The sequence below is a fragment of the Nymphalis io genome, chromosome 30 (genome assembly GCF_905147045.1).
Source record: "Nymphalis io chromosome 30, ilAglIoxx1.1, whole genome shotgun sequence".
NCBI lineage: Eukaryota > Metazoa > Arthropoda > Insecta > Lepidoptera > Nymphalidae > Nymphalis > Nymphalis io.
Window position 1 is genome coordinate 4,391,406 of NC_065917.1, and position 16,978 is coordinate 4,408,383.

Consider the following 16,978-nt stretch of genomic DNA (forward strand, 5'->3'; position numbering starts at 1 on the left):
CATGGATGTCATTTTTTGTAAGAGCGAGTCCAGGATGAGCTTTCAGAAGGTTGGTCCGCCGATAGAACCCTGGACACAACCCTTCGTGGTTCCCTTCTCACTGGTTGCTCTGGCGTAGTTTACTACGATCCTCCGGTCTTGTAAGTATGAGGCTACCAAGGCGTATAGGTTCCGCGGGCAATGTTTTTATGCCATCGGCTTTTTAAGGGCTGGCCACCATGCATTATCGAAGGCGCCCTCTATATCAAGCGATACCAGAAGTACGATTTTTGGAATGGAATGGAATGGAATGGAAGAAATAGAAATTGAATCATAAGTTGACTTAGAGCAGCTCAATAACAGATTAGTCTCGTCCTGATTTTGTGTATGCCATGAAAATTTTCGAAGAAAATGATCCTAATTTTGAGAGAAGTTTCAACGTTAATAATGAAATTTCTTAAATAAAGCAAACTTAAATACGTTATTTACAAACATTATAATTTAAATGTAATCACCTTATAGTAATTTGTAATGACCCCAAGCCAATGTATCAATACCATTTGCTTGAATACATCGCTTTGTATAATTGTATGATAAACACATCTTGTTTATTTTGTGTGTGAATATAGTATGTTTCAATGACTTAAATCTAAGCATACTACAAAATTGTACATTTTTATCGAATAAACATGTCTTAAAAATTTTCCATTCCATTTCTATTTTAAAGTCTTTGTTGTGACACTTTTGTTTACCCCTTTAGCTTTTGCAGTAAATTTATCTTCTACTTCGAATGCATACATGTTTGAACGTAATCCTACAAATTCTCTAAATATTTTTCAATAGCTTTTATCTTGTCGGGATTTGGTTTGATACCGTCCTTACTAATTATGTAGCCAAGATATGCGGTTTCTAGCTTAAGGAACTCCGACTTATCCATTTGTTGTTTTATAGTTAGAGTCTCTAAGCCTACTGAAAACCTTTTCGAAGTTTATCATATGTTCTTGGAGCGATGTACTGAACACGATGATATCGTCAAGATAAACTAGGCATATCTCATTTTTTTTTATAGGATGTACCGGGTCATCGATTGATGTGGAGGAGGAGTGCTTATGCTGCTCGTCATTGAAGCCTAAGCTACTTCTGAAGTCTCTCTAGGATTAATCTATCAGCTAGGCTAGCTTCTATTCTCCTCAGTCTGAAGTGGGTCGTCACCATGTGTTTCAACTCCAACCATGTTTCTCCAGTGCCCCTACGGGATGAGTCAAATCAGCATAGGAAAATTCTCGAGGCCGAGCCTCCATCAATGATGAGCTAGAGGATGCCCAAGAAGAGGCCTTTATTTCAATTTTGTCAATTAGCGGTCCTGTTTCCATGCTAATTAGCGGCTGCCTTACCACATATGACTCATTTCCTAATCTCTGATGAAGACCTTGTTGGTCTTCATCAGAGACCATCATTGTGTACAAAATAGTGAACACCGCACGGACCCGCAGAACTCTCTTCATAAACTCTGTTATTTTGTGGATCCAAATATCCCTGCTTAGGTCCTCCTGCTATGGAGTAGCTTATCGGGATATAGGCAGTGCACCCGGTTTGATTTCTATAACCCCATTTGTCAACCATTATACACGGCCATACCATAAGATATCCTGATAAGTATTGTGCTTTGTATTTAGTGCCGAGTTTGATCGCTTCTCGCTCATGAACCTTTGGTCCTGGAATGTTGCCTACACAAAACCCGGCGTAGCACACACTGATAATTCGCGGAAACATTTTCTTTTTTACAATTTGAATTCAATTTTTAGTGATTTTTTTTCCCTGTCCCCCAGTATAATTCCCATCTTGAGGAAATGTTCCGCTACTGAGATATTGGCAAAAACATATTTATATATAATTCTAACCTCAAAATTAGGTTGTTTATCAACAATTTCGAAACTCAGTGACCGTCAGCGCTACGGGATGTCTAGCACCCCCTTCGCGCCTTCGGTTTCTTAAAAAACACTACTTAAGACCGACAAGATCAATGTTAATCTCTGCCCCGTCGGAAACTGGTTTTTATTCCAAAGGGTAGAGGTGTGTTTTTTTAAATTGGTCTGGAATTAAATTTTTAGCGATTTTTTTTCGTGGAGTCAAAATACCGGAACCAAATTTTTATAAGACTGATTCCAGGTCAGCTTCCATCCAGATTGTCTGTAATTAGCACTGTCTGTCTTCGAACCAAAGATGGGCCTAAATGGATGAGGATAAAATTAAATAATTGTCACCGCTTATTAAATGTTTTGAGTGAACAGCTAGGAGCGTCAGATCGTGTACTCTTCTCCCAGAATAAAGAAGTAATAGAGTTGCTGTGTGTCTACAAGAAGCAAAGATACTATTTTCTTCAACTGAATATGAGGCTAAGATCGATACCAGTTTGTCTATGTTCCAAACTTCTGGTTTCTTATTTATTGGTTTTTTAAGTGCAATTGATTTTAATATGTGGTTCACCAACACATTCGAATTTAATTTATCAGAATTTTCTGTACTACATAAATTGGATACCACAGACACGTGAAGAACAATAGTATTGTAAATTAAACCATCAATAATGTATAAGTCGGCGAGAAAGCGAGCCAGAATTTCTCCTGTGGTTTGTAAGTTTTTAACTTAACTCGTACTTCATAGTCCATCCTAACTATGTATTCCATGCTACTCCGTAGGGGAGAGGGGGGCATAATGGGGACGTTAAGGAAAATACACAGTAAAATAATCAACGCAATGTATTTATTAATTAAAACTATATATCACAACACTTTAGTTACTTATTAAACTATCATTTGGCATAGAATTTGGTGATGTAAATAATCATATGACCATATAATCATATTCCCATGGACCAGTTGGTCCATGGGAATCTGGTAATCATGAGACTTAGTTAAGTTTGTGTACCATTTTTATATCTAATATAAAATATTTTCTATTATCAAATGAACAAGAACGATCCTTCAGTTAATTATATATTATAACAATGGGGACAACGGTTGCGGCCATAATGGGGACACTCCTTCTCACTACTATCTTAATACATACACAGGTACACATTGTATCCAATGAATTCCATATGACATTGGCTGACTCGTGTTGAATTTTCTATGTGTTGAATAAAGACCGCATCACAGCATTGCAATTATAACGCCGAACTAAGTCATTCAAAGCTTCCTAATAATTTGCATCGGCCGTTGAGAAATTACTCTGCAGATTTAACGCTTCTCCACTCAAATTGCACTTAAATCGTGTGGCTGGCCACCACCACGATTGGGTCTCCTGCAGGAGCGAGAAATTTGAGGGGTGAGTTTCTACGTCCTTTCGCTTCAACCGGGCCTACGAAAACACCCACAGTGCTGTAAGCAGCTATGTACCACCCCGACATTCTCCCTTTGATGATTTGGGATGTGTCGTTGTTGTATAGGGCCGCGTCGGCTTCATTGAGATCCACCTCCAGCAGTTTTTCATTGCCTCGTTGGTAGGTCTGCATGATATTTTTGCAGGTGGCTAAGTGAACTTCACGGGTCGCTGACACTATAGCCTAGAACTCTAGGAATGCATTCACTGCGTGGTATTGCGGGTTTGACGCCGGTCTTCGCTTAAGTGGTGTGATTTGTCCCCAGTCAGTCCTCGTCGAACCGGTGCGAGACGTTTTGGGTTTTCTTTGGTCTTCTGACCTTAGGAATTCCCTCATCGCCGTCGCCTGTCGGTCCGCAGAGGTCGACGATACTGGGAAAATTTGGCGCGATTTAAACTCCTTGTTTTGTGATGAATATCCCCTGTCACCGTAACTCGCAGGATATGTGTGATTTGTGATCGCTTTAAAGTGTTTAATTACGTTAAGTATTTCTGTCTTAGCATCTTATTTATACTGCTCATTAATTTTTTTAAACTCGCCAACTAATGACAGAAAGAACAATTTATCTTCATCTTCATTAACAATGCGCGAATTCTGTGATTTTTCATCGAAGCGTTTAGCTAATTTTTCAATTAAGACGTTCTCATCTGTGATTGTAGTATTTAATTTTCTTTTGTTTCTTTCACTATCTTCAGACGTAATTTCAGCGTGCTCACTTTCTTCTAAACTGTTTGCTTTATCGGGTCTATCTTCTATTATTACCTTTAAAAAATACATCTGCTGATATGCATATGGCTGAATGTTTAGGGCTGCTGAACCACTCTTTGGTTTTATTTTTTTAGAATATCTGGTGTACCCATCTCTTAATGTCTTCCATTTTTTCTGTATTAACATGGGTGTAACAGCAAAAAAAAATTATTGGTACAATTTATTGATTAAAAAATATGTTTTTACAGGTATTTGGCAACTGGATGTACATTTATGGATTTGCAATATAGTTTTAGAATAGCATTGTAGGGTTAGGTACAATTAAGAAGGAGTGTTGAGCGAGTAAAAGTTGAAGAGAAAGAGTTTATAGATAGAAAGGACAGTTTATTGAAAGTCACAAGCACACACACACTAAAAGTCAGAAGAAGAAGAATAAGTTTAGAAGAGGCACAGAATTACACAGAGACAGTTACAAATTGGATGAATGCGGACTGCTCAAGATCGGGATGGTTGGCGTTCTATGGGGGAGGCTTTCGTCCAGCAGTGGACGGCAAAAGGCTGAAAAAAAAAAAAAAAGTTACAAATTATAAATTATATAAATAGGACGCGGCGGATACAATTTACTTAGAATTTCGAATTGAGTTAATAGCGTGTAAGCGTACAGCTGACTGACTCGATCGGCCGGTGCATCGTCCATCGGCGCGGCGCAAGCGCCGCCCCTCTGTGACGTAGTCGTTCGAGACAATGGGACCGGGCAGCGGCCGATCTATTTATTAACTACTAATAATTATGTTTGCGTGTCCGCTTTACATACAAATAAATATGTGTGTTATTTTACAATATATTTTTTATATTTATTTATTTTTACAAATTACCTATTTTTTATAATAACATATGTTTAGTAATTTTTATATATATATTTTTTTATATTTATGAAAATATATAATTATGCTACAGCATCAACAACAATTGGTAAGATAGTGAGGGATGTTTGCAGAAATATATGGATACATATGAAGGATATGTGTATGGAACAACTAACTGAAGATAAATGGAAAGACATAATAAATGATTTCAAAAATACTTCTAAGTTTCCGAACTGCCTTGGCGCCGTTGACGGCAAACATATTAGAATAATACTCGACTATTTTCGAAGAGAGTTGTCTATATAAATTGTACAAGAAAAAAAGTTAAATATACCTCCACCTTCTGCAATATCGCATAATGGACCTTTATTACCGAATGTGTTTATTGGAGATGAAGCATTCAGCTTGCAGAAAAAAAATTTAATGCGTCCATATGGTGGCAAGATTTTACCAGAGAAAAAAAAAATTGTAACTATCGGTTATCACGTGCTAGGCGATATATTGAATGCACGTTTGGCATATTAGCTAATAAATGGCGGATCTTCCATAGACCACTTAACGTCAGTGTTGATTTCGCAGTGGATATAGTAAAAGCATCATGTGTTCTTCACAACTACGTAAAACAACGAGATGGAAATAAATTTGAGGATACGTTTGAGGGTCTTCCTCACTCTATAGTACATTCAACCCAGCAAGTTCGTCCAGGTGGGCCTATGTTAACAACAATCCGTGAAGAATTTGCTAATTACTTTGTGAGCGAAGAAGGCAAACTAGATTGGCAATGGAATATGATATAAATCAATAAATATGTGTGTGACTTTATAATATGACATAAACTTAATAAATGTGTGTGTAATAAAATGACTGACTTTTTTACTTACCGATTTTATTTTTTTCTTGATTTGTTTTTTCATCAAAGTTCTCAATAACTTGGGCGCAAATAATTGCCCATGCATTGTTCTTCTTTATTTTGTCGCTGTGCTCCGTAAGCTTATAGTTCTAAATAATTTCATGTGTTTTAATTGCACTTATAAGCGCATCACTATTGCACACACCCTCCATTTTCAAAGATCAGTCGACAAATGAGACAAGACAGAGAGACACTAGACGCCGCGAGGCCAGAAGAAAAGGGAGGGGGAGGTCGTAGAGCCGCCGACGGCTCGAGCAGTCAGTGTATGCCTCGCGACTGCTCGCGAGCTGTCGACAGCACGATGGAATTTCATCATGTAGTTGACGGCTTGAAGCGGACGCGACTGCTCGAGCAGTCGTGTGTACGGCAGCGAATGAATGGTTATAGTTCACCGGTCGCTGCTTCAAGCAGTCGGTCATAACTGCTTGAAGCAGTCCGTGTACGGCTGGCCTTATTATTGTGTATTAACGAAGAAAACATGTCGTAAAAAGTTTGCCACTCCTCGTACTTACCCCCAAAAATAGGTAGTTGTATGCGGGGTAATTTTACATCACTGCAATTTTATTTCGCTTTAATAGTAATTGCGGGGTTAGGTAACTTGGTAACTGGCGACGATGCTTACTATCGCGTTGACACTGTGTTAACACCACTGGCTCTTAAACCAATAGTAAATTAAAAAGTAGATGAACAAATATACCGAACATACAGATATATTTACATATTCAATGCTATATCAAGTTTACATAACTGACAAAATAATTATATAATTTAAGGCTAAATTTAGTTTTATATCCTTACATCATAACATCTTCAGCTAAAATAGGACAAGTTTACGGGAGCAAGACAGACTTTTTGATAAAGATATATTTGAATTTTAAAATATTTAATTAATTAAAATTGAAGACGAACAGAGGTTTATACTCTAGTCGAATGTTCTTCCTTTTTTTACAATTCGTTTCCGAAGACATTTGATCCCAAAGCATGGAATGACAAAATGACTTACATTCCGCTGATTAAGCATTTACTTATATTATACATATTATAATATAGCTAGTTACATGTAGGATGCATCTAATTTCATAGCAGTTCAGATAAACAAAACAATTCCATACCATAACACGAGTACCTATGTAATAGATATTTTACATAAACTTTTTCTCTTATAAAATGATGTCTTATGTGTATGTGTTTTGTTCTGGCATGAAGCATTGAATTTTCACATAGTTTTTGTGCGACTGATTATAAATTACAACTCTAAATGTTTTACCAAGAATTTCTTTCATGAATCTGGTCAGAAATAAACCTTTGCAAGTATCAGAAAGTGACATTGTGTACGAGTTGTGTTTGGAAAGCTATGGTACGTTACCCCAGCTTAGCTGACTTCACTGATATCATCGTGATTACTTATTAATGACCTCCAAACAATCATTAATCCTTTATACTTCGAGCGAAGCCACGGGAAAAGGCTAGTACTAAATAAAATCACAGACTTCGCCAAGGCTGCTCAGTTTATTATACTATCTTTTTCAAACACATAATGTAAAAATATTAAATCCATGTTGTTCTAAGGTTTTAGCTAGTGTTTTATAGCCGGCCGCCTGCCTGACGGCCGACCCTCCTTGGGAATGCTGTTGTTGGTAATTTCCCCGCTACCATGCGGGTACCTTAAGGTGCTTGGTGTGTGAAGTGTGCACAAGGTCCTTCTTCCCTTAGTCGCCTTCTACGACATCCATTGGAGGAGATGGATTAGCCCTATTCTTATTTTTCCGGGAACTAAACGGCGGCAAAATGATTCAAATAAAAAATAAAACCAAATAAATTTGACGTGCATAAAAAATAATTTTACTTGTAACATAATTGTTACATACAATTGAAACAAAAAATAAGGCAATTAAGAGCAAATTTTGTCCATTGTACTTGACATATATTTTAATAAGCATATAATGTAGGTAAAAGCAGTTACATAACAGTTTTGATTAATGTTTACAAAAGCGGTCATTTGACCATTCTGGTAGGTTTAGTTTTAATTTTTTTTAAAGAAAACTTTCAATGTTATGACACTTATAGCATATTAATATAAAATTATACATACATCAGCCTAGTTTTCACTATGGAGTGGTGAGAGTGGGTGGAGTTGGCGTCAATCAATGCGGTTCTTTGACATAAGTTGATCCGAACCTATTTTATTTGTTATCTGTCCTAATAGGTACTGAAAAATAAAACAAAATAAATACTAACCGATAATTTATTAGTCTATTTTATAAACATATTTTATTGCTCTTATTAATTCTATAAAAACGTCTTGACGTGCTATTTTTTTTTTGTTAATTTAACTTTTCTTCGCCAAGAATATTCAATGAGCTAGTCAGTAAAATTTCCTTTATATCCATCTGTGCTGAACATGACTTATAAGTTTCGCCAGTGGCTTTCTATTCTCTGCATTTGTGTCTAGATTGGTGTGAAAAATTTATTTTTTGGGTCGCTGTGGTTTACTTTTTTATGGATATATCCATTTTGATGTAGGCGATCATATGCTCTCCAATAATGCCTACCTCCACATGTTTTTTGATTAGTGGTACCAACATTTCTGCAGATCTATCATTATCGGGACACACTTCTAATCTTAAATTATCTTTGCCATTTTCAATCATGCCCAGCACCCATTGGCCTTCAATATGTCTACCTCTATCATATTTTCTTTTTCCAAATTTAGATTCATCTATTGTTGCGCTACCATTTAGGAAAAAAAAATGGAAAAGAGACGTGAAGCGACGTATTGCCACGATAGGGATGGGCAAAGTGTGGAGGCGCTTTTCCCCAAGTGGTTGCCAAAAGGAAAAATACACTGACACGCCGGACGGAAGGGCCCCCGAACGCCCCCGGAAGTGGCCGCCGGGACCCCACCTTCCGGTCACCAACCGGCACGACGGTCCACCCCGAGATTATGCGTGGCCTGGTGGGGCAGCCTCACGGGCTGGTTAGGCACGCTCGGGCCCCTGTACTATGCCACGGGCGGCCAGCGGAACAGCCGTTTCTTCGGGTCTCCCTGTCCGGCAGGTCAATACAGTTTCCCCCGGCATTGGTTCAACAGCCAACACAACAGTCTCCATTGGACCAACACCCATCGCGGCAATACTCGCTCGGGCTCTGGCTGTACGCTGGCTGACCTCGAAACGCGGCTGCAAGCCACTTCACGAGTTTTTCACCATGCGTACGGTGGTAACAAGCCAGGCGGATGTTTAACATCCTACCACCAGATGAGCAGATGGTCGCTCAGATATCCCTTAGTCGCCTCTTACGACACCCATGGGAACGAGAGGGGCAGTGAAATGTATTCTTTCTTCGTCACTACACGGATAAGACACTATGTATGATAACTGGAATACGATGGAAGTCGATGACTTATAAGTCAATGGGGTTGGTGTCGGTGTAGGATCTGGTGGTTGCAGATTTATTTTCTACGTTTTGTTTTAAATTGGCTAAAGCTCTTTCATAATATCTTTTTTATTTGAACTCTTTTTGTTTAAATCTTAGATCTATATATGTTAGAAAACTGGCAATCAATTTCTTGGTCTAATGTTCGCAATACTGCATTAATTTCTGGAAGTGTGCTTCCATCTTGCAAACGACTGCTTAAGTGATTCGTCATATTATGGGACTCACTTTTGACAATGTGACATTTTTTCTGCGCTTATTTCTTTAGTCACTTCATAAAATAACTCTAGTATACAATATAGGTTCTGCAGATTTAACTACTGCACAATCATGAGTTGACAACGATAGGTCATTTCGTAACATGCCGACAGTAGCTATTATCGCGTCCTTCGCTGACAGCATTCGAGAGAGCATATCATAAGTGGAGTGCCATCTTGTGGACACGTTTTGCTTTATTTTCACATTAGGATTCGACCTAGGTCACCTAGTACTTTGACAAAGTCTATGTTCAGTTTTTGAACAAAATATTAAGAAATTGATAAAAATAAATATTGAACCACGTGATATATTGACTATTGAATGTAATTTATGCATCAACTCACCTCAGGAGTGTTTAAATATGTAGAAATAAGGCAATATAAGACTTATATTGTACGTGGCAAGGTTTAATTTATTTATTTGGATCTCCAACAGTTGTACATAACACACATTCAAATCACTTTTTACATTAACTTAAAACTAACTATGTACAACCAATTACAGGAGAACACACCATTCTCAAACATAATTACAAAATATACAAATCAAAAATAGAATAAAAACAGAAAATAAAAATATTTAAATAAAGAACAAAAAACAAAAACAGAAACAAAATGTAGTAACTAATTAAATTTTTGATACAAAGACTGCAATTAAACGAAGAATCGATTAAATATTACTTAAATAACAACTTATATGCCTCGACTAAACGAATACAATGTGTTTTACTTACGGTTTGGTAACCCGAACCTCTCAAATAAGTTTTACAAAGTAGATGACGTAGGTAACCCTACGTTAGTATAATTTTGTATACAATCTGAAACGAATTTAAAAACCAATATACGAAATGTACAAACAATATATTCAATGCCAATAATCCAGTATATTCAACGGATATACTTACAAAAAGGAATATATTTAATCGTTTAAAACTGACAGCGTCGGTAAGCGACCGGCGCCTGCTCAACGATCAAAAGGACCCGAACATCATAGTGCTGCCATCTCTCAAATCGCGCAGATAATAAATGTCGAAACAATGAATGCCGATTCGATAACCGTAATTTATTTTATAAACCGACTAGGTTAGGTAAAATAAATACAATATTTTAATAAAAATTAAAATATTGAAAAATTAAAACTAGGGTTACAACGTTCCAGAAGGATCACAAGACAGAAACCAGCATATTGTGTTACCCAATATAAGAAGAGATTTATGAACTGAATAATATTTACGATCGATACGATTACGATCTTCGGGATAAGTGAAGAAAAAATTAACTTTTAGATAAAATGGGAAAAAATATTTCAGAAGAAGAAACGGTTGCAGGATCAAACCAGGTAAAACGAGCAAAACTTTAGTTTTTCACTTATCCCTGACGAACATATTTTTGGGCGTAATAGTTACCGTCAAATTGATTTGCCTGCTGTACGCTGTATATCGTTGGTACAAAAAATTTCATGTGAAATGGATTTCGAGAGAGAGATAAATAGATGTGCAGTTAGAAGGTCAATTTTTCAAACTCAGTGGTTTTTTTTGTTGTTTTTACATAAAAACTAATATTGCATTCGTATTTTGTATAAGTTTATGATCTCATCTTATATCTTTCATAACAGTCCACCTTAAGGCTGTGTGTGAGCAAGATCAGTTAATTTAGTGACAAATATTTTGAGTTGTCGTCGTCATTATCTAATGAATAAACAGCGATGAAGGAGGAGTAAGAGGGTGTTGAAGCGCACATTGTTTTTAGAATGGCAACATCGTTTTACTTTGTCTACATATAATTTTCTTTTTTACCTACCTACAAATTATTCTTATTCAATATCTTTCTTGTAACGTCAATGAACAATAAATCTATCTTAAAAACAATAATTTTTCGATTTCCTCAATCTCAAAACGAATACATTTGGCGACCGTGTGACAAAACGAATACATTAATTGCAATCTACGGAAACAATCAACGATAAATAAGAAATACGCAATTACGTTTCGGCGGTTATTCGACGATCCAAATATTGCATCATCCGTGGCCAGAGTAACCCAGCTGGAGGAGTGATCGTATTTCTGAAGATAGAAGGACACTTCAGAAGTCTGCGCGTAAATACAATCAACGCTTCGACTACGCTACGCTACGCTAATTAATAAGCTAAGTACCCTGCTATTTTACAATTTTATACCCAATCCCACATTGAGAACATAAAATTTTAAATAATGTATTAAGCTATTAGTATTTTCGTTCTTTGTTTTAATGAAGTATAAATATATGTATATATATATATAATTATTGAAAACGTATGTGTATTTAACGTTTTTTTGCCGATATTTCAGCTTAATCGAGACGAAGCTGTGCGGCCATTTTGTACGTGCAACGGGTTTTGCGATTCGCGATTCGCGAGCCAGGTGACACCAAATTGAGGAGAGTGAGCGATTATTTTAATTATTAATACGGTTTTATTATTATTATTGTTTACGCTCAAGAAATGGAATTTCTTTAGTGACACTCTTTACTTGCAATTTAGTATAAGTTTTTATTTCGTACAACATACAGGTAACAATTTAAACAATAACGGATGAGACTCGAGAGAAATGTGTCAGAAAAAACGTAAAATGTCGCCATACGTAATTAATGATAATAATTTAAATTTTTGTACTGGCAATAACTATAAGTTAATATAATGTTTATTAAGCACGAGATGAATTATAATCACAAATTAAGCACATGAAAATTCAGTGGTGCTTGCCCGGGTTTGAACCCACGATCATCGGTTAAGATTCACGCGTTCTTACCACTGCCCACCATATAACTTGGCTAATAAGTCGTCTGAACGAGGTAAGGGAAAACGATCCACCTCAAGGCATTTGTTTAAATTTAATTTAAAATCACCGCATAACCTAATTTATTTAATTATTTATTTAATCTTAGGAAGACAAACAGTTACATGTACAAAAATATTTATCACAATAAGAAAACATCATATACCAATTAAGTATTCACAAATAATTAAATCAAAATACATAACAGAATTATAAGAAATAAAAATTAAAGATTATTTAAAATTTTATGAAGTATGAACAATTAATTAATAATTTAGTAAAAAATAATAAATATACAAATTCAAATTCTAATTAAAGTGACAATGTAGGTGATATTTTATTTTACATTTCAATTCCTTCAATGACATAAAAAATAAATCAAGATCATTGAATTTATGCATGATCTGTTTCATATCATGATCCTTTAGGAAGTTGTTGCGTACGTACTTACATTTGGATATAGGAACATCGAACAAAAATTTATTTCGTGTTTGCATACGAGGACATCTAATGAATATATTACTAAGTAAGAAAGGAGAATCAATATAGTTATTTAACAATTTAAACAGAAAGAGTTCACCTTTTTTTGTCATACGACGTACTTTTAACGTTAATATATTGAGACTGAGGATTAGCGTGAGAATCATAAATTTTTAGTAAAAGATATTTAAGAAACTTATTTTGTATTCTTTCGATTTTATCGATATTTTTTTATACAAAGGATTCCAAACGTGAGGCATACTCGAGAATGGATCGGACAAAGGAATTGTATAGCAAAATGAGTGTGGATTTGAAGTGAAAATCCTTACCTACTCTAAGGATAAATTCCAGCATCCGATATGCCCTTCTAACAATGTTATCAACATGGTTATTAAATAGTAGCTTATGATCTAAGTGTACTTCCAAGTCTCTCACTTCGGTTACCCTTTTTATAGATTTTTCATTGGTTTGTAGTCGAATACTACACTATTGTTTTTATGAGAAAATGTTATAATACTGCATTTCTTACGATTTAATGAAAGTCCATTTTGATGACAGTAGTGACAAAGGCTATTTAAGTCGTTTTGTAATACAGTACAATCCTGTGTAGTTTTGATTGCTCTAGAAGTTTTCATGTCATCAGCGTATAATAAAATATCCGAATGTTTAAAAATATCACAAATATTATTAATAAACACATTAAATAGGAGGGGTCCTAGATTAGAGCCTTGAGGTTATCTTTATGTAACAGGAACAAAGGACGAGCAGAAACCCTTAATAGTAACAGCTTGACTACGTTCACGCAGATAAGACGCAAACCAACGATGTAGATGTGCGGTATTTTGTCGAATGCCTTTGAGTAATCAGTATACGCAACGTCCACCTGAGAGCCTGTTCCATAGCAGATTTCAAGTGATGAACAAATTGGATAAGATTGGTGTCCATTGACTTTTTATTGATGAAACCATGTTGTTTTTCATTTAAGATAGATCGTAAAATGTAATAGTTTTTTATAATAAAAAATAAAGGCATGGAAAACATATTTATGAAGAAACGATCATTTGAGAAAATTTGTTTCGGTATATTGTTGACTTTGTTGTTGGGGTTTGTTTATTTTGTTTGTTGATTGCTTTTGAATGAATTTTGGTGTCTGCTATAGACTTCCAAGTTAATGAAATTGTTGTCAAGTCCGAAATTATACTAAAATTTACATTATAATGCTGTCTATATAAATCCACATAAAAGAAGCGATACACTCAAGGCATAGACATGATGAGGATAATTTGGAAAAAAAATATTGTCAGCGTTAATATATTATCAAGGCCTCGTTTAGGTTATTCAGCAAGAATGTCGATTGTTTTTAAAAAATAAATCATCGGAGTCTTTAATATTTTATTTAGGTTATGAGTGCTAAATGAGTGAATTATATTATTCATTGTATATTTTCTCATAAATTGGGTTATTAGTGTATATATTGGAATTAATGGTATGTCATAAAGGGGAGAGGCAGGGCAGGTTTTTTTTTAGTAAATCTCAAATATAACAGGTTGACAACTATAAAAAAAATTTCTTTTTTTTTAAATGGGTTTTAGGCGATCGTTTCATTCTCAATTGGTTTTTGTTTGGTAGCCTTCAATATACAAACATTCTTTAATGATTGAAATGAAAATATAGTTCATGAAATGGGTGTGTAGGAATATTTCGTTATGTAATAAATAAATGAATTATATGATTCAATCATATATTTTCTCATAAACTGGGTTATTAATGTAAATATTGGATTTAATGGTATGTCGTGAGTTGTGTTTGTATAAATGAATGGACCATTAATTCAACTAGAGTAAAAATTAATTGGTATTTGATTGTTATCATAGGTCTTCAAAAACAGAATTGTATATAATTTGAGGTTATCAATAACACATTGAGGTTATCAATCACACACTTGCTTAATGATTGTCAAATCTATCACCAGTTTGGAAATGACAACCAAAGAAACTCATTGGGATATTTTTTTTTATTAAATCTTGAATACATCATTTACAGGCTTAACAACAATAATAATAACACTTTTTATTTGAAATGGATTAGAGGCGAGCGTTGAGCAAATTGGTTTTTGTAATAGTCTTCAATACAGGAACATTCTTTACTTATTGAAATGATAATACAGTTCATGAAATGGGTGTGTCAAAATTGCTTTGCAGCCGTAATAATTTATATATTTAAGATGTCGATGATGAAGTTGCTTCTTTGAATATTATGAATTTTAAGGCTAAAGCTATTTAACACTCTAAGCCTATAAGTGTTGCATAGCTATGATTTTTAAAGAAATTCAAGCTACACTTTGTTAATATTTTACGTGTTTAATTTGATTGTAGGTAAATAAATAACTTCTCAAGTATCAATGCTTATATATATAGTCCAACTCTCTCCAAAGTAGAATTCTTTTTGTTGAAGAGATTCGACACACCTCCTAGGCGCAGTTTAGTGCCGAGTATGATCGCTTCTCCCTTGAGAACCTTTGGTCCTGGAACGTTGCCCACACAAATCCCGGGGTAGCACACATTGATAGTTCGCGGAAACTAGTTTTTTTTACAATTGGTGTGGAATTCATTCATGTTGGAGTCGGTTTTGTGTTATTGAGAGGCGAGTAGTGCGTACATTTTTGTGAGGCTATTTTACAGACAGGAAAAATATATAACAAATATTTGCCATGGGTAGCCAAGTCTTGTAGACGAGATTGCTTTCGGAGTTGTGCTGCAGATAATCTTGGATGACTTTCGAGAACTTTGTATTCATAATATTTCTAATAGAAAACAATAATCAATGCACACACTTACAGCCTCGGCACACTTTCACCTTTTTTTGTTATCGCTGGAAAAATGCGTTACGCGTTTCCCCTACGGGTACTTTGGGTGGGGGGGTGGTATGTGGGGCTCGCCGGTGTCCTAGGTGCCGAGTGCGCCCCGAACATCGGAATGCCCACTAAAAAACCAGTGGTACTCTTTCCATCTTAACGTGGAGCGCCACGGGATCACTTTCGCATGATACCGTGATGATTCGGGTACCCTGAATTGAGTTTTAAATTCAACTTAATAGAAATAGAACAAAATCATCAATCATCAACAGTCAATCGTAGTCCACTGCTGAACATAAGCTTCTCCCAACCTGCGCCAAGTCGGGCCTAGCGGGCTTGCCGGTAACATTGCCGGGCCTTTTTAGGTGCATCTACCATATGTGCCCATACTCGTCCAATGGGCAGGCGTGTTGGCGAGCGCAGAAAGTAAAGTAAAGGTAAGTTATTTACGGGTGGGACGCTGCTGCCCATCCCCCCTTTTCCCCGTCCCTTACGACACCCATGGGATGAGATTAGGGGAGTACAAATATAAGCTGGTACTCCACGGCAGAACAAAAAATATATTAAAAAAATATATTTCACTCGTTTAAGCAATAAATTAGTTGACTAGGTAAGTGATGTAAACTTGGGACAAAAAATAATATGAACAGTTTGCCTATTTTGATATTTCCGGAGTATTTAAAAATGGAATCATACTTATTTACAACGATTGTCAATTAAACTAAACTATTTACCTACATAACTACACTAACTTTAACAAATGTTCAAAGTGAGCTCCTGCTCGTGTGATACACAGTTCGGCACGTTTACGCATATTGTCTTTCACACTATTTAACACGAATGGGTCACTTTTAACAGTTTCGAAAGCACTGATGATTTTTAATTTCATCTCCTCTCTGTTTGCATACTCTGTAATATACATGAGACGTTTTACCTCTCCCCATAAATAAAAATCCAGTGGCTGGCCATGACACAGGCCCTCCAGCCCTATCCAGCGATCTCTGAACGTATTATTTAAGTACTTACATACATGCGTCTGATAGTACGCGGGTACTCCGTCGTGTTGATAAAATAAGTTTTGATTATTACTCAGATGATTAGTCTATCAGCTTCATTTATGTCAGCTTCATTTATAATTTGGTACATCATCGAGCGTGCCATTCACCGCATTATTTAAAATGTCCAAGTATGACACACCATTGAGTCTTCCTTCGATGAAATACGGCCCTAACAGACGGTTATTTAAAATACCAGCCCACACGTTAACACTAAACCTGTGTTGATAAGCGTCCTG

At 35.8% G+C, this 16,978-nt stretch overlaps 1 pseudogene; it reads right to left on the reverse strand.

The window, feature by feature from the left end:
* Nucleotides 1-3,544: 3,544 nt before the first annotated feature.
* LOC126779851 (uncharacterized) lies at nucleotides 3,545-5,997 on the reverse strand (annotated as a pseudogene).
* Between the last annotated feature and the right edge of the window lie 10,981 nt (nucleotides 5,998-16,978).